The sequence below is a fragment of the Thermobia domestica genome, chromosome 9, assembly GCF_964235325.1.
Source record: "Thermobia domestica chromosome 9, izTheDome1.hap1.1, whole genome shotgun sequence".
Lineage (NCBI taxonomy): Eukaryota > Metazoa > Arthropoda > Insecta > Zygentoma > Lepismatidae > Thermobia > Thermobia domestica.
This window is the reverse complement of record NC_137462.1, coordinates 109,792,946-109,813,345: the sequence shown is the minus strand read 5'-3', so window position 1 is coordinate 109,813,345 and position 20,400 is coordinate 109,792,946. Positions and strand designations below refer to the sequence as shown.

The window sequence follows — 20,400 nt, the reverse complement described above, 5'->3', positions numbered from 1 at the left end:
GTATCCTTGGAAACTTCTTAACTGAAGTTTTTCAGAAAATATGTAAGTTTATCGAAAGGCACGTCTGGAAGTTCTGTTACTTAGTTGAAGTGGCTAGGGTCCAAATAATCCATAAAGTACATGGCTTCTTGAATCTTGAAGAAATACTCAAAACTACCATGTCCAATATTGTGTTGAATGCTTCGATGCAGTACCTGGTCATTGGATAGAAGCAGCTTCATCTTCATATTCACAGGAAAAATCTTTGTCCATCTCTGAAGGCGAATTGTCGATAGGTCAATAGAAAAAAAAGAAACCACTTTCTAAGTCTTCAAATTTGTTATTGGCCCATTCTGCAAAGCTTAATGCTGCATTCTTAACGAATTCAAAATCACCTCTCTACTCTTTCAGTTGGAACAGAGTAGTCTGCACCATCCGATAGGACTACACTAGTAGCACCCTCTATTTGGAGATAGTTTGACAGAGAGGTCGTCACTTGAAATATCTTAAGGAACTTTCCTGCTGTTGGAATTGTTTTGAACTTGAGAAGATCTTTTATATATCCTTTCGCTTTACATCTAGCTTTTAGTTTGATATTTTCTGTAGAAGCAATTTTCTTAATTGTTATGGTCAACTCTATATACAAAGCACTTTTGGGGTTCGAAAAATGACCAAACTTTTTCTGAAAAACAGTGTGGTTTTTACAATCTTGTTTCCGCAATAACTGTAAGACGCCTTTGTTAACATTTGATCTTCCAAATGTACATTCGCTGATGAGACTCGCGTATAAATATCGCACTGTCATTCAGCAGAACAATGACACAGAATCAATGCAATTTTTTGTCAGATCACATGACATGATTGAGTATATGAGCGTAACACCACACGTGTAACTGAGTTTCTTAGTAGTTAAGCAGTTAGCGTATGCGCCTTTTCGTGGGAGGCCTGGGTTCGATTCTCGTCAGGAGCTCATGTGCTTAGGATTTCCCGTAAATCAGTATGTCCCGTCTCATATAGCCTCGTTGCTAAAAGGGCCGTTAAATTCAAAATCAACTGAATCACACTTGTAACTGATCATAAGTGAATTGAAAAAATCCGAATATTGTCCTTGCATGTTACTTGAGCCATCGGTTGAATTTCAAATACACTTCTTAATATCAAGGTTCAACTTCTGCAGAATTTCCAGCAGTAAACCGCAAAGACACTGGCCTGTGGTAGATATGCATTTTACAATGACAACAATACTTTGTTTAACAACCATTTTAACAACATACCGTAAAACAACAGAGCACTGGCCTGAAACTACTATATCTTGAGTAGTGTCTAATAGAACAGAAAATATTGAAGCTTAAGAGATTTCTTTCGAAATATCTTCTCTGATAAGTGTGCTGATAGCATTCAAAACATAATTCACCGTGTTTAGTAAAAGTTATGCGACCACTATCCTGCTTACTTCCTCGTATATGACTCTCCTCTGTGACCTTATCTAAATTACTTTTAAGCGGAAGATCAAATTTGCTTAAGAAAGGAATAATATCCAAAAAGTTTCCATGATCTATAGCTGTGTCTTTCAGTTTATAGGCTGCTACATTTCCTCTGTAAATGAGCCCTCTTTTATCAATGAGTTTCTGCATTTTGACAACTCGATACATTAGCTGTCTGTTCTTCTCAACCTTATACTGCCGTTGTTTTACCTGCTCATGAGGAAGTAGTTTCTTAACATGAAGTAGTACGTTTTGTCGCGGATTAAATATCCGAAATGTTCTAATTAGTCCATGACAGATTGTAATTTATATAAGTGGTACGTTTTGTCGTGCAATAAATATCAGAAATGCTTTAATTAATACATGATAGGTTGTTATTTATGACAGGTCGTCAAAAGTGTTACGTTTTGTAGCGAAAATTCAAGTGGTACGTTTTGTCGCTGGTACGTTTTGTCGGGACACCAAGTGTCAGCACAATACCAACTGAAAACAGGATAGTACAGCCCACAACATCATAGAGCACCGCAATGCTTCACAGTTAGGCAAAGACACTGCGAATTATAGGCTCGTTTTAGTCGTCTTCCACACAAACACGGCCGTCCGTAGTTTGAAATAAAGTGAACAATGACTCATCCTACCATTTCACACGTTTCCAGTCATCACTTGTTCACATTCCATGTTCACGGCACCATTGATGTCGTGCTAAAGCTTTGTGGTTCTTTATCACCGGTTCCGCCCGTGTAACGTTACTCATGTGTTCATGTCATGTAACTCGCGGTGGACTGTGATTGTCAACGCAGGCTGTAGGAGATACTGCTTGAGTTCGTCCGTCCCTTGCACCGCAGTCACAAAACCTTTCTTAGTGACAATCTGTTTTAATGCTCAGCGAGACCTGTCACTGAGACTTTTCACATAAAGGCTTTGTCCTAACTCACCACCACCAACAGCCCACCGCTGCGGTCGCCGTCTGACCGTTGGCAACCAGACGTTCCCATTCCAACTCCAAATGTTTCCATCATACTAACAGCCATCTGTATATAGAAATTTGTCACGTTCATACTTTGTAAGAAAGAACAGAAATTACTATTGTACGAGTACAGATTGATTTTCGTTTTACAATTTTTATACTATACGAGAATAGGAAGGACCAAACACATTATTTATTGGCTTAACCATTTCAAGATTTTTAACTCGGTGTAAGTGACAGTGCACCCTCACGCACAATTATTTAGTACAGAAGCCAACCCTACCATCCCCTCCATGAAGGTCGAATTGCAGGATTATGTATGACTAAATATTTTACTGTATTTAGACGATTAAGTTCGGAAAGTCAGACCCACAACCAGCATCAAATGTTAGATGTGGCAGACGGGGGGGGGGGGAGGGTAATATAAAGTTTAGGGTGTACATTTGTACCATTGTTTTATATATAATCGACTGGAGTAAAGAAATTTTAGGAAGAACAGTGTTCCCAGGCACCTCATGGCTGCAGCTCTGGAAAGTCCTGTGGCATTCTGGAGGACATTCTGGACGATAAATAATATCTCAAAAGCAATTGTTACTTTGTTGGATAGTTGCTTTCCATTATCTTGTAGAGGTAGTCTATTTGCTTCCACTCTTACAATAAGGTTCGTGAAAGCTAGCGCAAGCAAGTGCTACGAACTTTTAGAGAGCGCGAGCCCATATAATGTAATAAGCGCGAGTGTCATTGAAGATAGTTGAGTGGAAGTCTGAGTTAGCGTGAGCCCCATTGATATTATAGTAAGCTTGAGCGCCATTGAGGACAGTGACCCTGAGATAGCATGAGCCTCATTGAAATTACTGGAGTCTCAATGAAGGTAGTGAACTTGAGATAGCGTGAGCCTCATTGAGAGTAGTGAGCGTGAGCCCCATTGAGGATAAGCCTGAGCCTCGTTGAGAATAGTGGGTGCTAACTTCTTTGAGGATAGTGAGTTTGAGATAGCGTGAGCCTCATTATGAGTAGTAAATGTGAGTTCCATTGAGGATATTGAGTCTGAGATAGCATGAGCCTTGAGCCTCGTTGATAGTAGTAATTATAAGCTCCATTAAAGACAGTGAGCCTGAGACAGCATGAGCCTCATTGAGAGTAGTGAGCGTGAATCCTACTGAGGATAGTGAGCTTGAGATAGCGTGAGCTTCAATGAGATTAGTGAGCATGAGCTCCATTGAGGATAGTGAGTCTGAGTCCGAACGAGTCGCGATTTGAAAATGACAATTTCTGAATTTAGATACCATTGCAGATAACGCAAATAAATATAGTTTCACACTTCGGAGTCAAAAGCTGATCCCAAATTCTTAGAATAAAAACAAGTAGTTAAAAATTTCCACCCCAAAAGTTGTTTTTTCTTTCTTTCTCCTTCCTTTTACAAATGGTAACAACGTACGTAAAGTATACTGAGTGAAGATAAAGGAAGCAAGCTAACCAAGCGAGTCAACATCCACCACCATTATTGTTCAACTACGCATATTACAAGAAGATTCCTAGAGGCTACTGAACGGGATCCTCATCAGAAAATTGTACGGGAGAGGTCTCTTAAGATGATGACCCTGATAAAGCGCTTTCTGTGAATTCTTAGCTGCCAATCCTGTTCTTTAGTTTCTCAAGATTTTTTTTTCTTTTTTAAATAAAGAAGTTGCTAACTGAAAACATGTGTGCAAGTATAATGGTTCACTTGAAGGTAGGTAATTATATAAGTTAGTCAGCGTAACATCAACAACTTCCAGCAGGCTGACAAATTTTGCTATCACAATGGTTACTGCATGCAAATAAAGAGAAGCACATTACTGAAATGAATATATAATGACTGCATATTTTTTATCTATTAAAAGGGAGCAGTTAGTATGGTTAAGAGCTTTCGATGTGTATACCTCTTTAACAACCCTTTTCATCTTTTTGTTACATCATTAGTTTTGTTGCTTTCATGTGTCATCATATCTTATGCGTCAACAATCTGTAGTCCGCTTGTGAGAACAGGAAAGAATGAATGTATGACGACTCAATGGTAGAGTGTTCATCTCTACTGGTTGGGGTCCACTTTCGATCCCAGGAGAAGTAAGTTTGTGATGGGAGAATATCTTGTCCGTGTTTTTTTAAAGGAATATTTCCATTTTCTCGCACATCGTAATTGCGCTAATTCGTTCAAAGTTATTAAATATCTGTCTCCTTTATTCCACATGGTATGGTTGTGAGTCATTAAACTGAAGGTTTTAATTAATTTTATCCATTACAATAATACCTTCTGTAGTTATGCAATCACGCACAACATACAAGAAACGCTTCGCTATTTTGATTCTGTTCAACATATCGATATTTTCTGTCAACGAATATTTATTATTTGCTCGCCGTTCCTTCACTTCCAAACATTATCTATGGCGTCCCTTCACTTTCTAAGAAATACAAAGGGCAAAGATAGGCACTGGGGACGGCGTGACGTCATGCGTTACCCTATCTTTTCAGATCCAGCAGGGACTTGTACGTCGTTTCATACGCCATGAATAGAACCCATGTACCCTAACGAAATATCCGAGAATCCCTTCATTTTCTGTGCGGGAATTCCTTGCGCCGCTACTAAAAGACTGTGAATCATTCATTTTTGGATAGACCAAATTACAAGTCTAACATAAGATGATAACATACCGGTACCGCCTCAGCCTACCTCCGAAGTTCATATTTGCACTCTTTCAACATCCTGTAACTCCGGGGAAATGCTTACTGGACTTTCCACTTATTTCTATGAGTAGATTCATTTCCCAAACGTTGTCAACCGTGCACATTAACTATGAAGTTTTTTTTTTTTTTTTTTTAAACTAATGGCACAATATTTGAGTAAAAACGGAAAATACCTTTCTGTGGTTTATACTCCGAGATTAAGGGAGACAGTGATGGTGAGATAGATGATAATAGTGGAATGGAGAAAGTGAGAGGAAACGAGAGAACCTCGAGAAAAGCCACAGACACTGTGTTTAACCATCACCAAGCTCACTTGGCGAGAACTAAGACCTAACTAGGGACCCCACGCACCCAGAAGTGAGTAACAGATAGGATACGTTAATGCATCTCTACCGATGGAAGCTTTACGGGGGATATCAAAGTTGTAGTTTATTATATGCGTATTAAGAATCGAAGTCTTCATAAGGAAATCGATTAATATAACAAATTACAACTTTAATGTGTTCATGTGAAGCTTTCATTGATATAGCTGAATTGACGGATCTGTCATTTTCAATTAACTCTTGTACCATTAAAAAATATAGACCTGAGATACACTATATAGTATATGATATTTTGTAGTGCGAAAATGTTCCGATACTATTTATCAGTAACATTAAAGAAATATGAGAAGCTTCTGTTTGCTGGAGTGCATCAACACCATCACCGTGGTTATCATTGCCACCACTCCCTGGTTACTCACCTTAAATTTAGAAACTTCCATAATGGACTTGTGCTAATCTTGCTTTCGTATAGGTCTAAGAACTGCACATCTACAGTATTATTTATACAGTATCATTTCCTTCTTGTATATTCAAATATGCCTTCTATAATACACCTCTAATAAGATGATTTATCTTCAATTGATATATTAATAGTAACCTATTTATTTTTCTACTTTTTTATTAAACTGCCTCTATTTCCAAATTTTGCTAAAACTTTCCAAATGGTGTTTCGTTTCATCCAATTAAATTTACATTCTTCTCCATATCCACACCTCCAATGTTTGCAGTTGTTTCTTACAGAACTTCCGTAGTGATCATATTATAATTTCGTATGTCGTAGTACTTCATTCTAAACACTTGGTGAGTCTTTTTTGAAATATCCCACAAAATATTTCCTTCTGTGGGATATTCATTTCTTTCTGAAAGGTTATTTTGATATTTCTCTCTTTGGTTTTATTTCTTGTTGACGTAACAGATCTCTAATTATATTCCCTACTAGTATTCCTTCTAATAATATTCCTTGTTCTACTTTTTCCTTTGAACTTCTGGAAGTAATTATGTACTAAAACACAACAACACACTGAGCAAGGCTCCACAATTGAAAACTACACAAGTGTTATTTTTAATGAAAGGGTGGAGTCTAATTAAAAGTTGATCTCCGGAGAGTATATAAGAGGTGACCAACTCCCAAGCAGTCAAATGGAGTGGAAGTCTGATGAAGACACAGTTATTGTGTTGAAACTGTTACGTGATTTTTTTTTTTTTTTTTTTTACATATTATCACATAAGCCATGCTCAGTGTGTTGTTGTGTTTTAGTACAAAATGGAAACAAAATCTGATAGAATAGTTATGGAAGTAATTACTATTGATCGCTGTTTTTTCTTTTTTCTTTTCTTTTAACATTTACTCGTATTTTCATTCCATATTCTTCACATTTTCTCAATTTTTCTATCATTTCATTACTTCTCATTTCATATTCTTCTATAAGAGCAATCCAAATCTGCAAAGCGAATGCAGGTTGATATTCAATAATTTGACAACCTCCGGCTCTAAGATAGGTCAGTATCCAGAACACTGAGTCAGAGGGTGCCGAGATACTTTCTTGGAGGGGAAGGCTGACTTGAGTTCATCTTATATTCAGATATATTTACCACAAAGGGAACTAAAAATCTGCGGGATTGAGCACCATGACCACCCCCTAACTACGAGCCTGAGATATGGACAGCCGGATTTTCGAAATTACCGAATTTTGGATGGTTATAATATGTTGTATAGGTTTAACAGAAAATGACTATCTGTACAGTTCTTTTAAGAAAGAAAATCAAGTACTAAATGAATAACAAATGAAATTTTAATGTTCACCAACCGAATAAAATAGTTCTATAGAATGTTAGTTCAATTGAATACAGTACTTCAGCTCATTATCAACTTAAATAACCACCAAAATATAAACGGCGTCTCAATAAAACAGTTGCACGTCGACCTGGTAACTGAAATGCACTCTGACATCCAATCTATGTCGGAAATCCAAAGGATCCGGGTTATCGATGGCCGGGTGATCGAATATATATAAGGTTAGAGGGTTAGGGATTGGTAGGTTACACTTTATTCATCGATTTTAATTTCCAAAATTATATGCTTTTGGAGTGCCTCCTAACCCTAGCCATTAGAGGGTTACGCCCTCTCTTTGGCACAGAATTGACGACACTGTTGGTAATATATACCATATAAATTGGTCTAACCGCAAGATAGTTTTATAAATTAATAGTGCTGAAAGTAACAATAAACAAAACATTAAGTGAGTGAATAAATTTAAATATTCATATCTAAATGGTGAAGGTATAAACAAAAGGAAACGTTGGCATAGAAGCAGTGTGTTGTGCTTTTATGAAATAAACGCGATGATGTAAAATGAAATACAGTGTGTACACGCCACACTCACAAGCACAGTGCTAGATAGATACAGGAACAGGGCCGTGCCGTGAGGGGGGCGAGCTGGTGACGGCCCCGGGCGCCGAAGTAAGGGGGCGAAAAAATCGGGAAAAAAGAGGCAAATGAAAGGAAAAATTACTTGGAATATATGTAGGGGGCGCTGTCGTATACTCTCGCCCCGGGCAATGATTTTCCACGGCACGGCTCTGGGAAAATGCATGTTAATTCTTGAGTCTCGGGGCGACTCGAGACTGATGGAAACACGGGGGAAGCCCAAAGTTAATACTGAATTGAGATATGATGAAAAAAATAGAAACAAATGATGAAGTCAACCTGTATATTTAACTCTTCCAGTTTCTATCGAAATACCATCTTTGATGCAAGCGGAAAGTAATACATTCTCAAAATATTTCTAAATAATTAATCACTATAAGATGCCTTGAAACTCTTAAAGATGTTCTAGCATATTTATGAAATGAACATTTCTAGTTTCTGCATCCCTTTTCTTTAATATAGTGAACTCAAAAATTGACGAAATAAATTTCTTTTAACCTAGATCCTATAACTACATTTTCTGTATTATTGGTACATTCCTAGTATTAACCTGACAAGATTAAGGAAAAACCGCGATCACGAAGGGTGGCAACATGATTTAAATCCAAAACTTCACAAATTAACACTGAAATGACAGTTCACCTACGTAAGAAGCTACTTTTCACCAGTATTATTTACCCTTTTCTCTCTCTCTCCCCCTCTCATCCAATTAAAATCTAGAATTACATCATAAAGTCTTGTGAAGCAAGCAAATGCACTCAATCTAATTTAGATTTTTTTTTTAAATCCATTAAACACAAAATTTGGTATGGAAAGCTTAACTGCATTTTATGGGAACTTCGTGGCTGAAGTAGTAAATACGTGTTCGTATGAAATTAACGTATGATAAGTACACCTGATTTAACTTCAACCTACGTAATGTTCTGAACTCATTTACATTTCCATAATACATTTACATTCTTGTACGTATAAAATTGTGATGATTCCGTTAGAAGCAAATATTATTAAAGATTTCCGTGAAAGTTGATACGTTACTGTCTGGCGTCATATGGGAAAAAGAGATTGGACAGATCCACGTTTTAATGTTGCTTGTCTATTCGTGGAACAAGATTGCTGAAGGACGTGCTACGGACATTAATTGGAAATTGAATCCCCAGATTTGTGTGTGGATTCGTAGAATGGTGATCATGTTGCAGATCTTAGTACGTGAGATAAGAGTCCAGGTAAATATGTATAACAAATATGTTGTTTATTCTTATACCCACACAACGGGAATGTACTCCCTACTCATGTACTGTATATAGCATCCACGTAACCGGAAAGAACATAATGAAGAATACGAGAGATGACATTGAGAAGTTTTGTATCATATACGAGGTATGTTCAAAAAGTATTGAGCCTTTTTTTTTCTCTCGCGTAAACCAATGAAAGGCAGGAGACTTTCTTCAGTGTAGATGTAGAGGGGACACTCATATGCAGTCGTGAAATTTTTCTGGCCTTCAGAAAAGCGTCAGTTGCTACTCGCTGGCAGTCGGCTAACAAGTGCAAAACGTGTAGTGAGCGGTCATCGGATTTCATTTTTTTTGTTGGGGGGGGGGGGTAAAATGACAGAAAAACTTGAAGAGCAATATTGTATCAAATTTTGCCAAAAGCTTGGCGATACCCCATCGGAAACCGTTCAAATGGATCGGTACGTTCAATTTTGAATGAGAATTTGAGCGTGAGGAGAGTGTCCGCGAAATTTGATTCAGTTTTGATCGCCAAAGACAACATTCTTATGTGTCGTCAAGCTCTGTACTCACCCGACATGGCTCCGTGTGACTTTTGTTTATTTCCCAAACTGAAAATACCACTACAAGGGACCCGATTTGAGTCAAGAGAAGACATCATACGGAATACAACAGCACGGTTGCTCACCATTCCAAATACTGCATTCCAGAAGTGTTTCCAACAATAGCTGTTTTCCAACAATGGTAAAGGGAAGCGCTGGGAGAAGTACTGTATGTGCATTACGAAGGAGGCTACTTTGAAGGAGATTAATGTTTCGGGTTTCCAAATCAATAAATGTATTTATGCCAACAAAAGGTTCGTTAATTTTTAAGCATACCTCGTATATACGAAAAGTTTTGTATCATATCGTATCATGTATCATATGTGTGTTATTTCTGTTAAAAAAAAAAAAAAAAAAGATTCAAATACTACTGTTTAAGCAGAGAATCGTGGTCGGCTATGAAGCATTCACAACATTCACGACTAACGAAATTATATTGAATATTAATGCTTATTAATTGTAACCGTACAAGAATATAATTAAAATTTCATACATAAATATATTTAATCCTCGCATATGGTCTAGTGTTACACAACAGTTTGATAGGTTTACAATTTGGTGTTTAATATTTATGATAGCCTAGGAATTTCACTTCTATGTAAAGGAAAGAGTGAAATAGTATCCACTTTTTGCTGTTCTCCGTTACATTTCGTTTTGCAGCGGGTTGGCTCTGATATATATATATATATATATATATATATATATATATATATATATATATATATATAAAACCTAAAGTAAGGGAAATAAAGTACATTGCTGGATTATTCTTTGTATACCTATACAAATATTTCCCACACTGGTATGTACATTTGCAAATAAACATACCAATTAATTTATGCATTTGTTTTTAATCATGGAGGAAGGTCAAATGAGAAGCTACTTCATTTGCCAGTCAAAATACACTTCACAGAAAACCTTCCATTAAAGAAAGAAAGAAAGAAGAAGAAGAAATGGCATCGTTCCAAGATCTTTGGAAGATACTTAACATAGTAACTAGTAAGAGAAGTTTGCGTGTTTCATTCTGGGAAATTTTCTCTCCCAACACGAAAGTTTGAGGTTTGTGTCTTACGTCACAGAAGTTCTTATTATCCAGTTCATTCGCACGAAATTCATGTAGTCAATTTGACAGAGGGCTCCACCTCGTTACCTTGAACTTCATAGAGGGTGGGAACTACAGTTTCTTCTGCTTCCTGCTTTTGATAAAGTTTTTTCGCAAGAACTCCTTTTCTTTAAATAGTAAAGATAACTTTGTTGTCTGACACAAGAACAATACAAGGCATTGCCTGTTAAAACTGGTTAAATCTGGTCTTTTCTTCTTTTTCTTCTTCTTTGTCTCCCCTTTTTTTACAGTTGAACTTATTTTAGCTTCATCAATATTTAAAAAAAAAGAAGATGAGGAGAAAAGAGTTGATGGAAATAATAATTATAAAATTTTTATAGAATGGATAGCAAAGGACATGGATATCGTGTGGAAAGCTCATAAGGTGCTTATGCCAGTATTTCTCAAGCGGAGTTCCATGATTCCATGCTAAGAGAAAATTCTCTTGTAGCTTGACTATGTTTGTTCGGGAGAAGTGGATTTGTTTCTTGGTGAGGGCCCATGTAGTTCGGATTTCCGTTCGAAAAAAAGTAGAATATGTTAAGTTACTACTACTACTACTACTACTACTACTACTACTACTACTACTACTACTACTACTACTACTACTACTACTACTACTACTACTAATAATAATAATAATAATAATAATAATAATAATAATAATAATAATAATAATAATAATAATAAAGCAAAAGGATCGTAAACCGGAATGTAAAACAAATTTACTCGCCAACTTCTTTTTAGTACACTGTAAAGAAAAAAAAACAAACCCACCCAAATTACATTGTTAGGGATATTTTGTATCTTTTTTAAGGCATACATTTCTACAAGTTTGCGGCAAATCAGGTGTCATGACTATATCAAGAACGTTCATGGAATATATCACTGTATATTCTCACGGAATTTTTCCGTTTCTGCAATTCTCAAACATAGTAATGTTCGTGTAACATTAAGTGATTTACATGAATATTTATAGCATGAGCTACATGCTGAAGAAATGAGAATCCATTCTTCTATATGAGCTGTGGCATATTTACGATTTTGTTTCGGGGGAGGCTTTGCTAACTTTATTCCTGGAAATGTGAAAATTCTGCATGACATTTCATTTACTTTAAAACAGTAAATAACTGGAAGACAGGGTTCATCAGCCCTATTTCTTCATTTTCATCGATTTTTTACATTAAAATTATATTACAAAGCAATTATCTATATTCATATAAAAAAGTGATCCATGTGTCTGTCTGTCATTAGATTTTCGCAGAGCAAGAAGTTCCTTAGAACCAGCAGATTTTCTACACAGATAGGCCTTCACCAGATCTAATAGCGTACGAAGGAATTTTATTTTTGATTTTCAACTTAAGGAGGAATTGAGGAAGGGGATCACAGGTTTTGGAGGTTTAAAATGTACAAAGTATTTCAGAAGTCCTTCAAATTAGGCAACCCATGTTACTATAATGTAGTGCAGGTTGAATACTGTTCAGGAAGAAGGAGCACATCCGCTAGTTTATGATAGAACTTATTGAGAAAGATGACTGAGACCCATATCTATCTGCACCTGAATATGTAAAACCTGAACTGAGGTTAAGAAAAACAACAAAGAAAAAAGAATTAGGTACATTATGTTACAATGAATCATACTGATTAATAATACTACTAATTTGAGTACACTTTTACACGTTTCAATTAAAAAAAAATATTTCTTTTAAAGAACATTTCTGAAATGTAGCTCTAATTTAGGACATGCAAACATTTCTAGAATGCCCAACACAAATTTAGAAACAGGTTTCTGGGTCTAGTACGAAGCTCTCAATAGCTCTGAGCAAATTGAGGTGGGAACATTACATATGCGATGAGAGCTATTAAGTATTCTTTTACTGAAAGTTCTGTAGGAAAATATATTTTGCCGCATTATAGTCAGTACCAAGATACATTAAATTTCATGTTAAAATTCAATGGTATCCAACACAGTTCTTCGGAAGATTTCTCTCTATCTGTTAACTTTTTATAATCCCATATAATGTTATACTGTTTTTCAAATTCAGTTTATAACATTATGCCATTCTGAAGAGTGCACAGAAAATGCAATGTCTGAATTGGTAATCTTTCGCCTACAAAGAACAAGAAAAATCTAGAATGTCGTACACAATGATATCTCTTATACTAGTTATTCCATTAGTCAGATATTTTGATTTATCACCAGTCTTGATAAGACGAAATCAAACTTGTTGACGTATACCCATCCGCTGATAAAAGTGATAAGAACAACCTTCCGATGTAGAGTACATAATTTAATCAGTAATGGACATTATCAAAGGAAGTGGCTCGGCTCTCCTTGCTGACCTCATTCTTCCTGTAGAGAACCGATTTCAACTACAAGTTTCTCCTGATTACGTTGCACACACTTCAACATAGTTAAGTGCTAATATACCTATAATTCAAAACTGCAAAGAATTGAAAAAAAAAAACACACACACACACAAAAAAAAAACTGGTATGCATGTATTGGATCGTACCAGACCTTTCTTCTCCTCTTATACGCAATTGTTTCTGAAGTCTTTCTAGATTTTAACGTTTCTTTTTTCTTTCTTCAAGCAATTATGAAGCTTTCTTGGTAGAAATTTATAGTGCTTTGGAGGTTTCATTGCATTAATAGCGGGTATATGTAATATAGTCCTACTGTAGTGGACATAAAGGCCAGGAAGTTTCGAGATTCAGTCAAGAGCATTAACAAGATACTTTAACCACAGAGGTTGTTCAGTCTACATTTGGCCAATTTCGACTTATCTAAAAATTTAGAAGAATCCATGGCGCTAGGTCCGTAAGTGCTCCATGTGTTTCCCTTGGTTCCTAACAATAGCCCGACAGCGTAATTTCCACTGTAATAGGCTTCTCTGAAGAACTGGGAAGGGAATCTTGTCCCATTCCCTTTGCACAGCTTTCCAAAGTCCTTCCACAATTGTCACACGCCGTTTTCCCAAAGCCCGCTTCAGCAATCCAAATCCACAATAGTCCATAGGACTTGCATCTCGAGATTTTACAGGTACCTCATTGAAAGATATCACCTGTATACCACTTGCCTCCTTCATCTCCCTGTGTAGAATGCGAGGGACGATCGTGAGGTATGTGATGAGGCCCTGTCCATGTGAATGCCCACCAGATTGGCGTCATTTCCGTGCATTGTTGGAATCTCATGCTCTGCTCATAGATCGGTCGCATGATCTGCTCCTGAAAATACTGCGAATTTATTTTGCAGTTCTTCGCCTCTCAACGAATCTTCAGTTTACCTCGGTAACAGTAGCCTGTAACGACCATGAACCCTTTTGGGAAGGATTCTTTACAGACAAGGACTCACCTTCTGAAGTTCTTGGCGCCTTTCTCTCGGTACATGATGGCTCTCGGTTTGCCGCAGTCGGAAAGGTAAATCCATGCTTCATCGAGCGTTACGACGTACATCCACCTTAGTTTTGCCAGATGCCGTTCGTACAGCTTCAGGGCGTTACACTTTCGTTCCTTTTGGTGGGCATCCATGAGAAGATGGCCGCGAGCTTTCATGACTTTTTCCAGCTTGAGTTGATGGTGTAACGTTCGGCTCACAGTCCCCAAAGACACCTAAAGACGATTAGACATTAACCTTTGTGTTGGCGGATTTTCTTGCATTGCCATTTTGCTAAGTTTCCTCTGCATGGTGGAGGTGGCCTTGGTGCATTCCCACTTCCTAGGCAACTTCGTTGGTGATCCAAATGGTGGAGCGAGCTAAGCGGTTAGCGTACGCGCCTTTGGCGTGGGAGGCCCGGGTTCGATTCCAGGCGGGAGCTCATGTTTTTCGGATTCCACGTTAATCAGTAGGTCCACGTCTCATATAGCCTCGCTGCTGAAAAGGGACGTTAAACTCAAAATCAACTCAACTCAACCAAATGGGGGAGCTTCGGAAGGAACGAAATCGGCCAAACGTAGGCTGAACAACCTCTGTAATACATACAGTTGGTGGGTTATTTGATTTAGAGTTTAGCGTATATGAGACATGTACCTACAACTTAATGGGGATCCGAGCCACATGAGCTCCGCCGAGAAGGAAACCTGGATCTCCTGCGCTGAAGAGAATTAGGTATGCAAACCAAATAGCCACGAGTAAGTCCACTAATATTTGAGGCGCCTAGTATCAAATCCGCCAAATCCATTTTTTTTTCGAAATTGAGTTACATATCGTTTGTTTTTTTACCTAAAAGAATGTTTTGATCTAAAAGAAGAACATAGGAATAATATTTTGTTTAAAAGCTTAATGTATTATACGAAAAAACTAGTTCAAATGTACGCGTATATATGAAGATTCACTGCATGTTTTTCAAGATTACTCGAAACTAAGCTAAATGGATGTAATCATTTATAGTAGTAGTAGTAATTTTTGTTGTAATGCTAATGAAAGTGTCAATTTTGACATAGCTGGTAATGATGAAAGCTAATTTAGAATATTTTAACGAGAAATCTAACAAATAACAAGCAGCAGTCTCACGTGTACACCACGTGAAGAAGATTGGTTGTTGATTTTGAATTTAACGTCCCTTCCAGCAGCGAGGCTACAAGTGACAGGATCTACTGATTAAAGTGAAATTCGAACCACATGAGCTTCCGCCGGGAATCGAACCCGGGTCTCCCATGCCAAAGATGCGTACCCTAACCACTTAGCCACGAAGGAGCTCGTGAAGAAGTTTGGTTTGTATGGCGTGTTATCTTCTCAATATTTATATGGACTAATAGAAATCCAGTGTCAGTAAAGAGTCAGAAGAGGATGAAATAAACGGAGCTTGTGACAAAAATCAGTTTTTTTTTAAATCTCATTTTTATTAAATGTCAGAAAATTTTGTCTTAAAGTTTACATATTAGACTACTTCCATATTTTTTCTGCATCTGCATTTTTCATTACAAGAACAATACAATAGAAAAAAAAAAAAGAAACCCAAATGTTTTGTCATAACATGCACCTTGCTGGGTTAGGTTGTGACAGAAGGAAATGTGCCCGATTTCGCTAATGTAATTTTAATATAAATTGTGCTAAACATAACATAAAGGTAATGTTTCGTAACAAAAATATTTTGCATACACAAAGCCACTACTTTCAATTTTTCATTTGAAAACTCTCTAAATTATCGTTATCGTACACAGTTAAATGTGCCAATAATACTTCCTTCCTAATACTCAGTTTTATAATAGAATCACAATTCTTTTCAGAAATGACTTATGATGCAAACCTAGACTACATAGACCCCCTATCACCGTCCGAGTTGCAATTGTGGCATACATATATAGGATTACCTTCTGTGCACGCTTTGTGTAACCATTGGTTACAGTTAACACATTGAACCCAGGTTCTCTGGGTTTGGAATTAGAAAATGGTTCCAGACACACAAAACAAAAACAATCGCCTTCATTATCATCGTCACTATCATTTTTACCTTTTGAAATTTTCACCTCTTTTTTCATAGAGCTGTTCAGAATATAAGGTCGATAAGGTTTCAGATTCTTTACGGTTTGTTGCTGGATGAGGCTGGTTTGTTTCTTTTACAAGCAGATCTGGGAGTTCTGAATCCACTTCTTGTGTAATGTTAGTTGGTCCTTGTTCTTCATTATGACCGGAAAAGTTCGTTGAGGATAAGGATGCTGTTGAAGTTGAGTGAGATGTTAGCGAAGTACGTCCAAGTGCTAACTTTATAATCTGGTCGTCATCTTCAATTAAACTGAGTCCTAGATCTGTCCAGTGACTGTCTATTAACCTCATATTGCACTGCAACTTGTCTTAAAGATCCCTTGTTTTCGTGGTATACTCGTGCTGCATCTATGTACACATCAAATGGTATCTGGCTTCTCTCTGTCTTTATTTTGTATGTTCGTACCATCTAAAACGAGAACGATTGAAGCTAACATTAAAATGCAAATTCAAATTGTTGCAAACTACATTGAAAAAGAATTTTGTTGTTATTGTTGTTAATGATGATGTGGTGTTTTGTCCAAAGGTTCCTGTACAAGGTGAACCCATGGCGGTTTGTCTTTGTTTTCTGTGGTATGGTGATGACGTCCTAAGGACGGGACCTACTACTAAGGTGAGATCCTAACCATTTGTGTCTCCACCGGGAATCAAACCCGAGATCATCCACAGGAGACACATGCAAAAGAAACCAGTCTAAATCTGCAAACATTGATGCATATACAATTAACAGCGAGCTAATGAGTTTATGCGTTAGAAATCGGAAATTTCTTCCCAATACTAATAACGAGTCCACTTCCTAACAAAGCATTAATATCCCTAATGTAAAATAAATAAAATTAATTAGACAATAAACTTCTATCGTCTGGTCTCCTGCGGGGTCAGTTGTGACATTTGTCACAATTTACCCCTAGCAGTTTGTCACAACGAGTCCCAATGTTTTTTTTTTTTTTTTTTTTTTGCTTTTATTGGCAATTCAGTATTTCAGTTTTACTTTACCAATAAACAAAACCGTTTACATGCGTATTATATTTGCTTTAGTTTTTAGAAAATGCCGTTAATATTTCCAAAAGTCCCGTTTTAAAAGGGAAAATGATGTTTTTAGGAGCAAAGGAGGGTTAAGTCACACTTCGTTTGCTACGTCTGCCCCCCGACATATTTTATTGTATTACAATGGAGGTTAAGTAATATAGAACTATTACTTTCGGTATACAAAAAAGTAGCTGCCCCCCCCCCACTCACAACAAAATAATTATCTGGCCCTCTGCTTCTTCAAGAAATTTAAGCTGGCTTCGTTACTGGGAAAGAGGCATTTTTAAAAATATTTTTTCGCTACATTGAAAGCTATGTCATTTGTTGTTTGTGATTGCATCACAAGAAGACTGCCGAAAAGTTTTAAATGAGTTTTGGATCATAGTTAATAGACTACGTACCTATCTCAAGTTAGGGTTGTATCAATGTCACTTAGACTAAATAGCGTATCCTGAAGAGGGAAGGGGGTTGAAATACCTATTATAAAACTTTTCTCCTCTGCAAAGAACTGGCATTTCTTCTAGTATTCTATGTAGAAAAATACAATCCAGCATTATTTTGAACCAGTGCCGCTCCTTGTAACAGAATGTCCACCGCGCCTGGTCTCGATTTCGAATCCGCAAAGTGGAATCAAATATGAATAATGCTGTTCATGAATAACATGAATAATAATGTTCGGATTTCTCTTTTAACTAGGGATGGCGAAAACCGGTTCCTGGTGAAACCGGTTTTCGGTTCTAAACGGATCCGGTTCTTGAAAATCCGGTTCCGGAACCGGTTTTTCGGATATAGATCTGGAACCGATTCCCAAGATCCTGTTCCGGATCCAAGCCTGGAACCAGTTCTGAAAACTGGATCTCCACAGGTCATCCTTACTTTTAACAGTAGGTTCTATCTCCTCTAGTCTCGGTGACGAAAGAGGACGTTATGTTGAACTAAAATCAATATAATCCAAATATTTTGGAAACGAAACAATATTGAATTTCTTTGTTAGTTGCCCATGTTTCAGGCCTTCTTCCTTTTCTTTTCATTTTTCTTTTAAAGGAATGAGGACTAATATTTCATGGGCTGTGCACATGCAGTGAAGAATCAAGAGAGCTCCTGTGGAAAACTCCATAAATAATCCCTGCTTGTTTGGCGGTGGGAACAGCTCCTAAGAGTTGCTCGGGTCATGGGAAAGTCCTTGACTTAGCAAGTCCACCATGGAAGGAAAACTTAAGTTTGCCATGCACGACGCTAATTGGAGTAATTCTCCCTCATTCTTTGGAACAACTATCCATGATTTCCGCTCGAAAAATAAAGAACGGAAGGGGCTCAGTGTGAATCTACATGTCTGTATACACCTTCTTTTCTTTCTTTCTTTCTTTCTTTCCATAGGTTAAAGAAGTGAACAGAATAGTATCTTTTAAATGCAGACGAATGTCACGAGAATGACAAAAATATAAAATTGCTACTGACTGTTGCACGTTTTCATACAATAAAAAATGTAATAAAATTTTAGCAGGGTTCACAAAGTTCAAAATGTAATAAAAAAATCAGCAACACATAACGTTATAAGAGAATTGTAACATAAACGTATCAATTTTGATTTTTCGTATTCATCTGAATTTCTCAAACTATTTGCTTTGGCTGACATAGTCATCTATAAAGTTTCACTGGAATGATAATTAGAATACGTTATTTTCAGGCTTGACCGTGCTTTTACTGATCAAAAAGGGAAAAAAGTATGTATCGGTCAAAAACCGAAGTGGGGCAGGAAATGGGGTGACCGTATCCAATAGATTTTCAGTGTGCTATATACCTAGTTATAAGTTCACCAGTCCCACTAAGTACCAAAGTGTACAATGATCTTACTTAAAACATGTTTGATTACTTAAAACATGTACTTATTTCACTCCTTTTTCATGAACAGTTCGTGATTTAAGATAACTAATTGTAAAGTCCAAGCCTTTGGTCCGCTGTATAACCACCAGAGGCGTCATTTGGGAAGGGCAGAGGGTAGTTGCCACTTCATCTTGAATTTGAGAAGGAAATTTACTTTTTTTTAGTAAATTCTATACTAATATAGCAACTAATAAAAAACGTAAAATTTTTATGTCAATGGATAATGTCCCCTTCCTCCTACTCCCTGGCAAACTCTGAAATTAAGCTACTGCTTGTAACAGTAGTTTTAAGTCTACAAATTGCCTGCACACTAGCATCATCTGTTGGCATCACACAGATAGAGGCATAGTAGCTCTTAACATCGTCTAAAAATCATGGAATACTAGGGGCACCAAGAACTGAAAAATGTGTCCGACTACTGCACTGTGTTAAGCGTTAAGTAACTATGCTACGTAGAATTGTACGTATATGTATAGACTGGATTTTGTTTTGTAATTTTCTGAAATTTTGAATAATGTTAGACCACTACATGTAACTTTATGGTGAACCTGGTGAGGATGGCAGACGTTAGTAGAGCGCTCAATCATCTCGTGTGCGAAAGATACATAGTTCAATATCGGTACATTTTAGCTTGTGGTGGACAATATTTAAGGAGTTTTTCCATGTTCTTTTGCTTCCTCTAATTATCTACATTTTAACTACTATTCTATTGTAATTTACTTGCATTTATCAAGGGTGGGGATATGACACTAAGCGGGTCAGTGAAATTTTACAAGGTTGATAGAAAACTAGTTGAAGCTAACGAGCGAGGATGTAATGGGTCGTATAGAGGCATATACAGCGTATACCCACCTAATATTTTTACACTCCAGCGTAAATTCACCTCAAATTTATATAGGTATAGGTATACTAAACGGTCTAGCGCATACCCACAAAAAATTCAAGCATTACATTACTGCTAATAAGAGCGTATATATTAAATTTATATATAATATGAACAACCTGTTTCAGTCAGACGTAACGTTTTTAGTTTAACGGTGCCCGATTGCTCATTGAAGCTAAGGAAGGCGGTGGGATGATAATAGTGGAATGAGAAAAATTGGAGGACACGGGAGAATCCCGTGGAAAACTGCTGTATGGTGTTTGTCTATTACAAAATCCACT

The 20,400-nt window shown here is 37.0% G+C and overlaps 1 protein-coding gene across 4 annotated transcripts in view; it reads right to left on the bottom strand.

The window, feature by feature from the left end:
• Window positions 1-20,400, bottom strand: part of LOC145694926 (uncharacterized) — a 108,967-nt gene that overhangs the window by 18,430 nt on the left and 70,137 nt on the right. For 3 of the 4 annotated variants that reach the window (XR_014133068.1, XR_014133066.1, XR_014133067.1), the window contains one exon: window positions 15,860-16,732. The exons of the other annotated variant lie outside the window; for it this stretch is intronic. The gene's annotated coding sequence lies outside the window, so the exon portion shown is untranslated. Of the gene's footprint in view, window positions 1-15,859; window positions 16,733-20,400 lie in introns of those variants that run through there. 4 annotated transcript variants of the gene reach the window in all.